Here is a 13,311-nt window from a genome sequence, read left to right on the forward strand (position 1 = left end):
AAGTGACGTGGGATGATACGGGTCTTCTTGTTGTCACGTGCGGCGTTACCGGCGAGCTCCAGAACTTCGGCAGCGAGGTATTCCATGACGGCTGCCAGGTAGACAGGAGCGCCAGCACCGACGCGTTCGGCGTAGTTGCCTTTACGCAGCAGACGGTGAATTCTGCCCACGGGGAACTGAAGTCCGGCCCTGCTGGAGCGAGACTTTGACTTGCCCTTCACTTTGCCTCCCTTGCCGCGTCCTGACATTGCTGCTGCTGTTGTGGGTTTGTGGTGTTTTATGCCGGCCCGCAGATCGAGCTTCGTGTTATATACCCCGCTCAGGATCAAGGGAGTCCGCCACTGACCAATCAGCGCGCTCCGCCACGCGACCCGCTCTGAGCTGAGTCGCGAGCGGGATATAAAAGGAAAGCTCGACTCGCGCAAAAGTTCATTATTGTATCGCAACGCCAGCCAGCACGAGCATCATCATCATGCCACCCAAGGCATCTGGAAAGGCTGCCAAGAAGGCCGGAAAGGCCCAGAAGGCCATTGCCAAGGGCGATAAGAAAAAGAAGCGCAGGAGGAAGGAGAGCTACAGCATCTACATCTACAAAGTGCTGAAGCAGGTCCACCCCGACACTGGTATCTCTTCCAAAGCCATGTCGATCATGAACTCGTTCGTGAACGACATCTTCGAGCGCATCGCCGCCGAGGCTTCTCGCCTGGCCCACTACAACAAGCGTTCCACCATTACCAGTCGGGAGATCCAGACGGCTGTAAGGCTCCTGTTGCCCGGAGAACTGGCCAAGCACGCCGTCTCTGAGGGCACTAAGGCCGTCACCAAGTACACCTCCTCCAAGTAAACGGCTTACTTACTGCCCTGTGGTGGTGGCTTGGCCTCAAACCAACAAACTCGGCTCCATTGGAGCCACACTTTAATTTCTAAAGAGATTGTGAGTGTTAGACACCAATACTATTATAACAAAAACCTCTGTCACTGAAAGCAAATAGCTATAAAATGAGAATATTTATGAAACTGTCTGTGTGTGTTTCTCTCTCTCAGTCTCTGTCTGTCTGTCTGTCTCTGTCTCTGTCTCTGCATGTCTCTCTCTCTCTCTCTCTCTCTCTCTCTCTCTCTCTCTCTCTCTCTCTCTCTCTCTCTCTCTCTCTCTCTCTCAACACACATATAAACACTCGGTATCTTTTTTCTAGAGATTAGAGATTCATTGTTATGTTCCACATTAGGATTACTATGCAGGCCACCCTCTTAAGGTTTGAAAATGTCAAGAAAACGGTTAATTTAAAATGTCATCTCCTAACTTAACAGATTAAGCCAGAGGACCAAAAACAGAATAAAACAGGACAGGACAGTATGTCACTTATACAAGCTGCTTTTATTTCTAGTACAGTATGACAATTTTTTTTTTTTTTTTTTTTTGGAGGGGGGGGGGGGGAGGATCCTTGGCAGTGCATAAGAATGAAAAGCGACGGCGTTTTGTTTGTAAGAGGACAGGTTGTACTACAAATGACTTGATTTATTGATATCACGTGTACAGTGTATGTATGACACCTAAATTATTGTATTTATTTATTTATTATATGTATAGATGAAGGTTAATTCATATGACTGATGCTAGGAATGTCTGAATTCTCCTTAGAAGGATATTTTGGCCCTGAGAAGGGCCGAGTTTGGTGTATACTAGGGTGGTCGTTTTAGCTTATGCACGCTCTCCACGGATACGGCGAGCAAGCTGAATGTCCTTTGGCATGATGGTGACACGCTTGGCGTGGATGGCACAGAGGTTAGTGTCCTCGAAGAGACCGACCAGGTAAGCCTCGGATGCCTCCTGTAAAGCCATGACGGCAGACGACTGGAAGCGAAGATCGGTCTTGAAGTCCTGGGCAATCTCGCGCACCAGACGCTGGAAGGGAAGTTTCCTGATGAGCAACTCTGTGCTCTTCTGGTAACGACGGATCTCACGCAGGGCGACCGTTCCGGGCCTGTAACGGTGAGGCTTCTTCACGCCCCCTGTGGCAGGAGCAGACTTGCGTGCTGCCTTGGTGGCCAGCTGCTTACGAGGAGCCTTGCCTCCCGTGGACTTGCGAGCAGTCTGCTTGGTGCGAGCCATGGTGAACAACTGTGGTTTGTGATGGCCGGCGCCGAAAAATTTTTGCTTATATACGCCGTCTCGAGGCGCTTGCTCGAGCGCCATTGGCTGCTCGACTCGCCTACGTCACCCCGTTGCCCCTCCCCTCCTTCCTCTGGCTGCAGCCAACAGGCAGCTCACCTCAAACACTATTATCGCTGATTTTGCTCTATTTTTTGGATTTGTGCAAAAGTCATTTCACAGAGACGTGAAACAGACGAGTAGGCAACTGCAGTTTTGAAAGCGTTGTGAGAAAGCCGTGTTTCTGCTCGAGTACAAGCATAAAGTAAGGACAGGCAGGAGTTAGGAGTTGCCATGCTACAAGTACGTCCGCTTGACGGGATATAGTCTGGGGAAATCGTGCCGAAATTTCCATTCAGAGTACTTTGCTTTAAGAGGTCAGACCCCACCCTGATCCGGTGCATTAAACCGGTAAGAGACGGGAGACCTCTTAAGGAAAGTGCAACCCTCTAGATCAGGCTCTCCTGCACCCAGCACTGCCGGGTGGGTAAACATTAGGCAGCAACGATTAGAGCCATGATCTACCGAATCAAGGTACGATTCAGAGGGAACCAGATCCCTACTCGATCAGAGATATCGGATTTGATCACCACTACAACCAATGTTGCACCCCTGGACGTCGTACTCAACGATGATGGACTCCCTCAACTGCTGTTCAGCAGTGCCGAGGCCGTACAACGCCTCTTTAACCCCATTCACCTCACTGCTCTTGAGGAGGCGCACATGTTCCTCACCCCACCACGACACTACCTCGCAGCCAGGACTGTTTTCGTAAGGAGAGTGAGCTCCCTCATCTCTGAAAAAGCTACCACCGACGTCGCCACCAGCATAACCGAAGATAACCCTTCCTTGACTGCAGTCACCGTAAAATTCATCCCTGTGCAGGACAGCCACCTCTCCACTATGAAGGTCACCTTCACCTCGCCTGAGGAAGCTACCTCTGCTACCACCAACGGCTTCCGGTGCTTCGGCCTCGCTTGTACACCCCGACTAATAACAAGAGAACATTACTACCAGCTACGACAGTGTTTTAAGTGCTATAGTTATGAGCACTTCACTAAAAATTGCCCATCTCAGGACCAACGGTGCAGCAAGTGCGCCGAGAGTCACCACTTCAAACAATGCACCAGCGACTTCCTCAAATGCCTTCTCTGCCAAGGTCACCATACTGCCGTCTCTGCTGAGTGTCCAAACAGACGTCAAGAAATACAGAAGATGACCGAAGCCAGGCAAGCCAACACCACACGACGAGAACCGTCAACATTCAACGTGCAAGCCGCCAACTTTCCTCTGCTTCCGGGAGGGGGCGGAGCTTCTGCACAGACTGCATCCCATTGGGGCCCTGGGTCCCAGCCCGCCAACCAATCATCGACGCAGCAGCGACAGCCACAACTTTACTCTGCTGAATCAACAAGCCAACCCTCACCACACCAGATGCTGCTCCCTAACAGGAACCATAACGTCATAATGGGACTCATCCGCACTGCTGAAATGATTGCAGGCACGAACACCAAGGAATTTGTACGAATTCTGAACATTATGTACGCTGACAACGGTTTACCAACATTTACTGTTCGTGACGAGCTCTTCACAACAACAGCCTCAGCCAACACCAATGCTACGACTTCAGCAACAAATACCACTTCTGCTTCTAACATCACCATCTCTTCAACTGCATTGGCAGATATCCTGTCTGCTGACGCCCACCCTGTGCAACCTGATACAGACTCTGCAACATCCTTGCACACTGCTACTACTCCAGACGAACCATCTACTTCTCCAGTGGTACCTGAGACTGCACCAACTTCAACAGCTTCACCAGAAAATACACCAGCCGCACCTGAGACTACACCAGCTTCACAGGTACCTACACCTGATGCTTCTGAAAACCAACACTTGTTTTCCGATGATGACTCTACTGCCTCGATTGACGTTGAAGCACAATCACCATCTCCAGCAACACAGGAGTCTCCAAGAGTCTCCGCACTATACGATCAACGTGAACAACTTACACTTGGAACTCCCGAATACAGACGCCTCTCCAGCAAAATACTCAACACAAGGTATGCGGAATGCCTGCTGAATGATCCAAACTTAAAGTACACACTAAAGAACGAAGTAATCTTCGTTGAATGCGACGAAACCACATTGTCAAAGGACCTTTTCCCACCAGACTACGCCGATTACAAACATCAAATGATTACTCGAAGCAAGAAGAAAGAAGAAACACCAAATTGAAAAAGAAGAAGACACCACATGAAGACAGATTGTTTCCACCTTGAATGCTGAAGCACTGCCACCGCCGCCTTCCAGACCCGCCTCCAAGCCTAGCCAGTTGTTGGGTTGTTTGCAGCATCGACGTATTGCCATGCAGCTGGGTTTAGCCCTGGCACTTTTTCTTCAACTTCAGCATTTCCTCTCACCGACTACTCTTCAGCTGTCCCCACTTCAAGGCTCGCCCCAATGGGCATCTTCTCCTGTATTATTCAATTCAAAAAAATATTCCGAAATTTGGCAGACCACATTTCCATCCCACATTATAACTTCAAGATGAGCACATACCAGTCCATTACACAATGCTTCAGATGCTATGGATTCAACCATACCACCAGGCAATGCAAGGAAAAGGAACAAGCCTGCTCCTTATGCGCCAACAAAGGACATTTCTGGAAAGATTGCACAGAAGGAACACGATGCTGTATAAACTGTGGTGAAAACCATCCTGCCACCCACCACAATTGCAAAATCAGGGTGCAACTCATCAAGGCAATGAGGAATAAGACCCAAAACACACTACCCCAATATCATGCCCAGACAGCACGCCAGCTTTATCCCCAAAACCTCACTAACCAGCTTCACCGCCCCAACACACTTCCCCAAAATGCTCAAACAATACCCATCAACCCTCAAGGTAGAGGTGCCCTGCTCCCCACCCCCCCAGGTTTCCCACCTCTCCAAACCCACACCACCAGCGGACACCATCTCGCAAACCACCATACTCAGGCCCCCCCTCCCCCCCCTCACCCAACAACAGACGACACCCCGAGAATAGTGGCAGCTATCATAATAGCACAGATATCAGCACAAGGAGACACGAGGAAGGCAATTTCCAACATCCAACAAATCCTACTAGCAAACAACCTCCCTCCAATAGTCATCCCTCCCAGCTTGGCGTCACAACCAGTACAACCCCTAACACCTCCCCCCATCACCCCACAAGCACTTACACCACCACCACCCCTTATTACTCCCCAGACACCAAACCCAGTATCACCCCCACCCCTTATCACACTCCAGGCATCAAACCCAGTACCACTCTCACCCCTCACCACCTCCCAGACAAAAAACCCAGCACCACCCACACCCTCTTCCCCACCTTCTATCACACCCCAGGCAACAAACCCAGTACAACCCCCACCTCTCATCACCTCCCAGACAGAAAACCCAGCACCACCCCTACTCTCTTCCCCACCCCCCCATCACCCCCCAGGCATCAAACCCAGTACCACCCCTACTCTCGCCCCCACCCCTCACCACCTCACAGACAACAAACCCAACACCACCCCCTCCCCCCATCACCCCCCAAACACCAAACACAGAACCATCTACACCCTCCCCTGACACCCAGGCCTCTAACTGCTTCTCACAGACCATGCTCCCCATGACAGCTACCCCTCTTCAGTCAAAAAGATCAAGTTCACCAAAACACAAAACAACTCTTCAAGTGAAAAGAACAAACTCACCTAAACAAAACAAAAAATTTCTGCATGCAAGACGAACAACCCCAATACACAAGAAAACCAACCCATCAATTAAAAAGAAATCAGATACCAAGAAACATGTAACCTCCCTCACCTTAGCCCACACGCCCAACACGTCAACTCACCTCACGCCCAACACGCTAGCCAACCTCACGCCCCTAACCCAATACCACACAGGTACAAAGCCCAAAATCCCACAAAATTTGCCCCAAAACGTGTCTTTCTCAGCCAAGAGGACTAACACCTCCCCAGACCACTCCCTCACCCCTACACCAAAACTTCCTAAATTCATACCAGACACCATGCAAAACGGACGCCATACATATCTCCTACCCAAATCTATAATTACCAAATCTGTCTACACAACGAATCAATCCACAAAGGAGAACCCCTCCGGTTCAAATGCCACAAACACTCCCCCAACAAGTCAATAAATATGAAAATCACACAATTTAACGTTAGAGCATATTACAACATCAGACACCTAATTGCTAACTTTGTGGAGAATGAAAGACCGGATGTGCTGCTACTAAACAGCACATGCGTGACGAACTCTCACAAAATTAGACATTTTGGCTTCACAACATACCAATCTCCTGATGAAGCTTACGAAGGGGTTGCTATTCTAATAAAGAACACCTATAAACATGACCTCCTCACTACCAACTGGCAACACAAACACTTCCTAGCAGTCCGCATTCACACTCAACACGGGCAGATGATCATTGGTACCACATACATTCGTCCAAACTTGGGTCTCCCCCTCCAGGACCTAAACACTCTCTTCAACCACACACACATACCAGTCTTCCTCCTAGCAGACCTAAATGCAAAACACCAAACATTCAACCATCGCCAACACAACATGCACGGTCAACAACTACACCAACTCCACCAAAACAAACACCTCACCTTCCTTGGCCCTGACTTCCAAACAACCTACACACACAATGGAACTGGGAGACCAGATCTAATCCTCACCAACAGAGCAGGCACTCACCTACAACACTACATCACACCCGGACCCCTCACTGGCTCAGATCACATACCCATATCACTCACACTCTCCAGCAACCCCATACTCATCCCAGCCACCCCACAATATGACTATCAAAATGCAGACTGGGAAGCCTTCAAACAACACCTAACTGCCAGCACACAGCCCTACAACTTCCAAGACAAACCACACACAGACATAGATTCCCAAGTCCTCACCATCCAGAATAACATCATACAAGCAGCTGATGCTACCATTCCAAAAACAACCCACAAAACTAGATACTCCTTTTTTCCTTCGATCAGAACAAAAAGGCTACTCTCCTGCTATCACAACAGATTCACCCACAACCTTCACAGATACAATCAAGTAAACACAGACCTCACTATACTCAAAAACCACATACTCAACAGCCTTGACCAAGACCATGCTAACAACTGGGAGAAACTCATACATAAAGCTGAAATACAAAGAAAAACAACTCCACAACAATTCTGGAACTTCATAAAGAGGATCAGAGGAAACTCCTCCTCTTCTGCCTTTACATACATCACTCACAACAATCAAAACTACGCCGATCCCTCAGAAGTAATAGGCATATTCAAACAACACTGGCAGGACATCTTCAATCCCCACCCCCCACAACCAACAGCAATACAAAACATAAACAGAGTAGAAACATGGATACGACACAACCCTCATGCCATCACACACTACCCTACCATTGACCTCACGACACTAGACGACTTAGAAAGTGACCTCACAGAATCAATACTACCTGAAGAAGTTAAACTCATGCTCAAGAACACCAGACGTAAAGCCCCAGGAGCCTCTGGCATTGGCCAAGCTCTCCTCAAGCAACTTCCAGACCCCCTAATCTTTGCACTCACAGACGTCTACAACGCCTCACTAGCATCAGGATATTTCCCAAGCCCATTCAAAGAAGCCACAGCAATCCTCATTCCAAAACCCCAAAAATCCCCGACAGACCCTAAGAACTACAGACCGATCAGCTTACTAGAGACATTAGGAAAAGTATACGAAAAACTCATTAATCATAAACTCAGGAATCACCTAGAACACAAAAACATATTGACAGACAAACAATTTGGCTTCAGACAACACCGCTCAACACAAGACGCACTGAACATAATAACAAACTACCTCTCCATAAATAAACACCAAAGGGCCAAGACGGCCCTCATTGCAAAGGACGTCGAAAAAGCTTTTGACACCGTATGGCACGACGGCCTGCGTTACAAACTCTGCACTCTGTTTCAACTATCTGATAACATGCAGAGGCTACTTTGCAGCTTTCTAACAAATAGAAAGATGCAGATCAAGTTCCTCAGCAAGCTGTCGGGTTATTTCAACCTAAATGCAGGTGTCCCTCAGGGCTCAGTTCTTTCACCAACCTTATACATACTCTATATAAACGACATCCCTGACCCAGTATACTGGACATCAATGACCCTTTGCTACGCTGACGACGTAACCCAACTGATCACAGACTATACGATTAACGCCCTCACACGGAAAGCACAACAAGAAATAGACAAAGTCACCCTCTGGGAACACGACTGGCGAATAAAAACAAACCCCAACAAGTCAAAAATAACTTACTTTTTCTACAACAAACGACGTAACCCTGACCCAGTAAAACTCTACTCTCAATCACCAGATGCAACCCAGATCCCAAGAGTCAACAAAACCACAGTACTTGGACTCACACTAGACTTTAACCTTCGCTTTCACACACACATAACACCCAAGAAAGCTATAGCCTCAAACGCCCTATCAAAACTCTACCCACTCAAACATGCCTCCCAAGCCACCAAGCTCTACTTATACAAAACACTTATTCTCCCACTCCTAACATATGCACCGATCCCACTCACACTTGCAGCACCAACAAATAGGAAGAAACTCCAGCGTACCCAGAACAGGGCTCTGAGATGGGTGTTCGATACCCATTGGCAGGACTTCACCACCAGTGAGGCCCTGCATGAGAGGGCGAACATCCCACCTCTGAACATAACCTGGGATACTATGGGGAAGAAACAGATTGACAGAATTCTCACCTATCATGACAACTACGACACGTTCCTCAGAAACGTCCTAAGCAGACCCAGACATACGCACAACCTCTTTAACCTGATCGACGATCCACCTCCTGCTCCGTCCTTTACATAACCCCTCTCCTATAATATCACTACTCAAATCACCAAACTTCCAACTATAACCTCCTAACTCTTCTCCTCCCTCTTTAGGGGGGGACCAACTAGCTCCCGTTTTCTGGTGCCTTGGGTGGGCCACGATGCTGATTATCAGATCAAAGACCACATCTGGTGTGAGCCTCCAGGGCACACCCAGCTGAGGGCTGCTGTCTCCGTGGGTGCTCAGAAAAGACGAATTGTTGTCACAGATCCGATTCCTTGCCTTCACTGCCTAGTCTGGTCATAACGATTTCAATGCCATGCAGCTGGGTCTAGCCCTGGCACTTTACCTCATACTAAAAACCCTTCCTCTCACCCCCACTAATTCTTCCCCTATCCCCACTTCCACGCTCACCCATTAGGGTATCTTGACCTATATTTAATTCATTCATTCATTCCGAAATTTTATTATTCACACAACTTCAACACCATGACTGGACGCGGCAAGGGAGGCAAGGGACTCGGAAAGGGTGGCGCCAAGCGTCATCGTAAGGTGCTACGTGACAACATCCAGGGCATCACCAAGCCCGCTATTCGTCGCTTAGCTCGTCGTGGCGGCGTGAAGCGTATTTCGGGTCTCATCTACGAAGAGACCCGTGGCGTCCTGAAGGTGTTCCTCGAGAACGTCATCCGTGATGCTGTAACCTACACGGAACACGCCAAGAGGAAGACCGTCACTGCCATGGACGTGGTGTACGCTCTGAAGCGCCAGGGTCGTACCCTCTACGGATTCGGCGGATAAGAGCTTGGCTAATCCATCGATTCCACCCACCACCACCTCAAAACGGGACCTAATTAGGTCCCTATACTTTTTTACTGAAGGGCTTAATAGACGATAACATAAATTGTTTTGATATCAGCTAGCACATTGGGTCTTATGAAATCTATTTTTTATCCTCGCATGCTTAAAGGGACTCTGATTGGGGAGGGAGGGGTGGGGGGGGGGGGGAAGGTTTGTTCCGTTATATACTAGCAGAGCAGGATCATTGGTGGTGGGGGGGGGGGTGAGGGAGAGAGAGAGAGAGAGAGAGAGATCTTTCCCAACTCTTCCTTTTTACATGAGTGAGCTACCCGTTTTATTCATTTTATCCTTCTCAGAGCTGTTTTGATAGTATCCAAATGATGGTAAATGAAAAGGGAGGACACGAATATCTACCCAGAATTCAGGACTGGCAATCGATATGCATGTTTGAGTGCGAATCTTTTTCTCTCTCAACTTAGGTATACGTTTATGTCGTACCTAAAAGCGAGAACCTCACTATTGGGACAAGTATGCAAGGCCCAATTTTCCTAACAAGCACAGTTAATTTTGTTATTTTCGAACATTTCTTTCCAAATTGGTTTATCCAATTAACAGTATTATATTAAGATCATGAATTGCTGGGTTAGGTTAGGTTAGGTTAGCTTAGCTTAGGTTAGGTTAGGTTAGCTTAGCTTGGGTTAGCATAGGTTAGGTTTGATTACATTTCTATGTTAGATTTAACTCAAATTCAAAACAATTGCAGTCATTCGGCTTGTTAGTCAACTTGCCTCTAATAGGGGCAATTTGTCTAACAAGACTATTTAGTTTTGTGTGCATATATATATATATATATATATATATATATATATATATATATATATATATATATATATATATATATATATATATATATATATATATATATATATATATATATATATATATATTATAGCTTCAAGACTCCGAACCAATATAGAAGCATCAAGAGGAAGTGCTTGTGTTATGGGCCAATAGGCCTTCTGCAGTTACTTCCATTCTTATGTTTTTATTCCCATTGGTTCGTGTTTTATCTTGTGTAAATGTCAATCACCTCACCCAAAACTTTGGTACCATATCACCTCACCCATGTATGTGTGTATATATATATATATATATATATATATATATATATATATATATATATATATATATATATATATATATAATATACAGAGTAAATCTACCCCAAAAGTAATGATTTATTTGTCTACAAAACTAAACTCTTTTTGGAATCATATGAGGCCCCTCCACTGAGGGGGGAGGCCTGGATGTTTATTGTCATGTGTATTCATGCTGCTTGCATGTCGTCGTTTATTTTGCCTTTGTTGTTTTCTTGACAGCTTTCTTTGCCTTGGGTGGTTTGGGAGATTTTGAAGCTCTCTTTATTTTGGGCTTTTTGTTCCCAACAACAAGCTGCTGCTGCTGCTTCTTTTTCAAGGCTGTAGGTGGTTTGTTGCTTGTGGCGGCTTTCTTGGGAGTTACCACGGCCTTCTTTGCTGCTGTAGATGGTTTCTTGGTTGTGGTGGCTTTCTTGGGAGTTAGAACGGCCCTCTTCTCTGCTACGGCCAGCTTGAATGATCCACTAGCTCCACTTCCCTTGGTCTGAACAAGAATGCCGTCAGCCACTGCTTTCTTGAGAAATCTTCGGATGTAAATGGCGATCTTGGCAGCCTCGACTTTGTTGTTGGCAACAACGTACTTCTTGATTGCTTGTAGAGACGAGCCCTTACGGTCTTTGAGTGCTGCGACCGCGGCTAGAACCATTTGACTAGTTTTCGGGTGAGCAACCTGGACGCGAGGTTTCCTGGTGGTGGCCACCACAGCAGCAGCAGCCGCAGCCTTCTTGGTAGGCTTTGCTTCTACCATGATGATGATGAGATAACCAAGGTGATGAGAGACGCTCAGACAGTCACGGGGGAATGATGCTGCCGCCGCTTGAGCCGAACCTATTTATGTGCCGGCACGGTACAGAAGCTGCAACCTGGCAACTCGTCCACCAATCACGACGGTTGGTTTTACGGCTCCGAAACCTGGATCCCATATCTTCTCTAAAATAGAAGCATTTGTTCATGTTCTTTGTAAAAGTATCATAAAGCAGGACAGATGAGACAAATATCATAAAAACTGAAGAGCAGATGAGCACACACATGTATGTATTACAAAAGAAAATCCACAAATTCATTAGAAATTGGCAGGGTAGGCTGAGGAAGTAGGTAGATGTAAAATGTCTGTAAATGGCGAAAGAACATAAACCCAAGACTGAATAAACGATGTTAAATATCCATGCCAAGGAGACAAAAATATGTTAGGATACAATTACCATTAAGACACCACAAGAAGGTCCGTATCCTGCCGTGATGACTAAAAAGAGTTGGTTATTAGCCACAATGTGTAGGCAGTCTCATGCCAACGGCCATACCACGTTGAGAACACCGCTTCTCGTCCGATCAGCGAAGTTAAGCAACGTTGGGTTTGGTTAGTACTTGGATGGGTGACCGCCTGGGAACACCAAATGCTGTTGGCAATAATGTTTTTTGTTTTGTTTTGTTTTGTTTCGTTTGTTTTTGTTTGAATGGCTGGCTCCACGGGAAATTCACGGAGTTGTGTGGAATAAGGCCTGGTAAAATGAATTAATATGTATGTCATGTTTAAAACAAACTCGCTTAATATAGTGTGTGAGGCTTTATACAAAAACAAACAACCAAAACAAAACATGTTGTATATATATATATATATATATATATATATATATATATATATATATATATATATATATATATATATATATATATATATATATATATATTATATATATATAGCTTAATCCGGGTTTGAACTCGCAACTCCAAGAATACGCATCACTTATATACACTTTACCACTGGACCACTGCAGGACACTTGATGCTGAGGTATCAATTTAATGACGTAAATGCCATTTCCACAAATAAATGATAATTTAAAAGTATTTGTATGTACAAATCTTTTCTGTTTAAAAGGCTACAATATCAGTTACTGATATAATTTGTGTTAATGTTTCTATACCCACAGGAAGGCATGTTTTTGCTTATATGTAAGGGGTACGGAGAAGGAATCCACAGACCATCATTCCCCTTCCCCCCCCCCCCCCCCTCCCACCTACTACCACCACCACCACCACCACCACTACTCACCACCAATCACCACCAATCACCACCACCACCAATCACCACCAATCACCACCACCACACCTAACCGAAAACCCCCTAACACATCAACCCTCCCCCCAATCAACAGGCGAAATAATAACCCTCAAATGCCTGCCTGCCTGCCAGCCAGCCAATACTAACGGTCTTCTCAGAAAGAAAATCTCTTTGTATCTGTATTACTTGATGAAATGTATGATTCTAATAATGAAAATAAATTGTTAT

General features: G+C 46.3%; 1 non-coding gene across 1 annotated transcript; it reads left to right on the forward strand.

Moving 5' to 3' along the window:
* The first annotated feature begins 12,309 nt into the window (after nt 1-12,309).
* LOC138361824 (5S ribosomal RNA) lies at nt 12,310-12,428 on the forward strand. The gene has a single exon (XR_011227202.1). It is a non-coding gene; the product is annotated as a 5S ribosomal RNA (ribosomal RNA).
* The last annotated feature ends 883 nt before the right edge of the window (nt 12,429-13,311 follow it).

The sequence above is a fragment of the Procambarus clarkii genome, unplaced genomic scaffold (assembly GCF_040958095.1).
Source record: "Procambarus clarkii isolate CNS0578487 unplaced genomic scaffold, FALCON_Pclarkii_2.0 HiC_scaffold_859, whole genome shotgun sequence".
In the NCBI taxonomy this organism is placed as follows: Eukaryota; Metazoa; Arthropoda; class Malacostraca; order Decapoda; family Cambaridae; genus Procambarus; species Procambarus clarkii.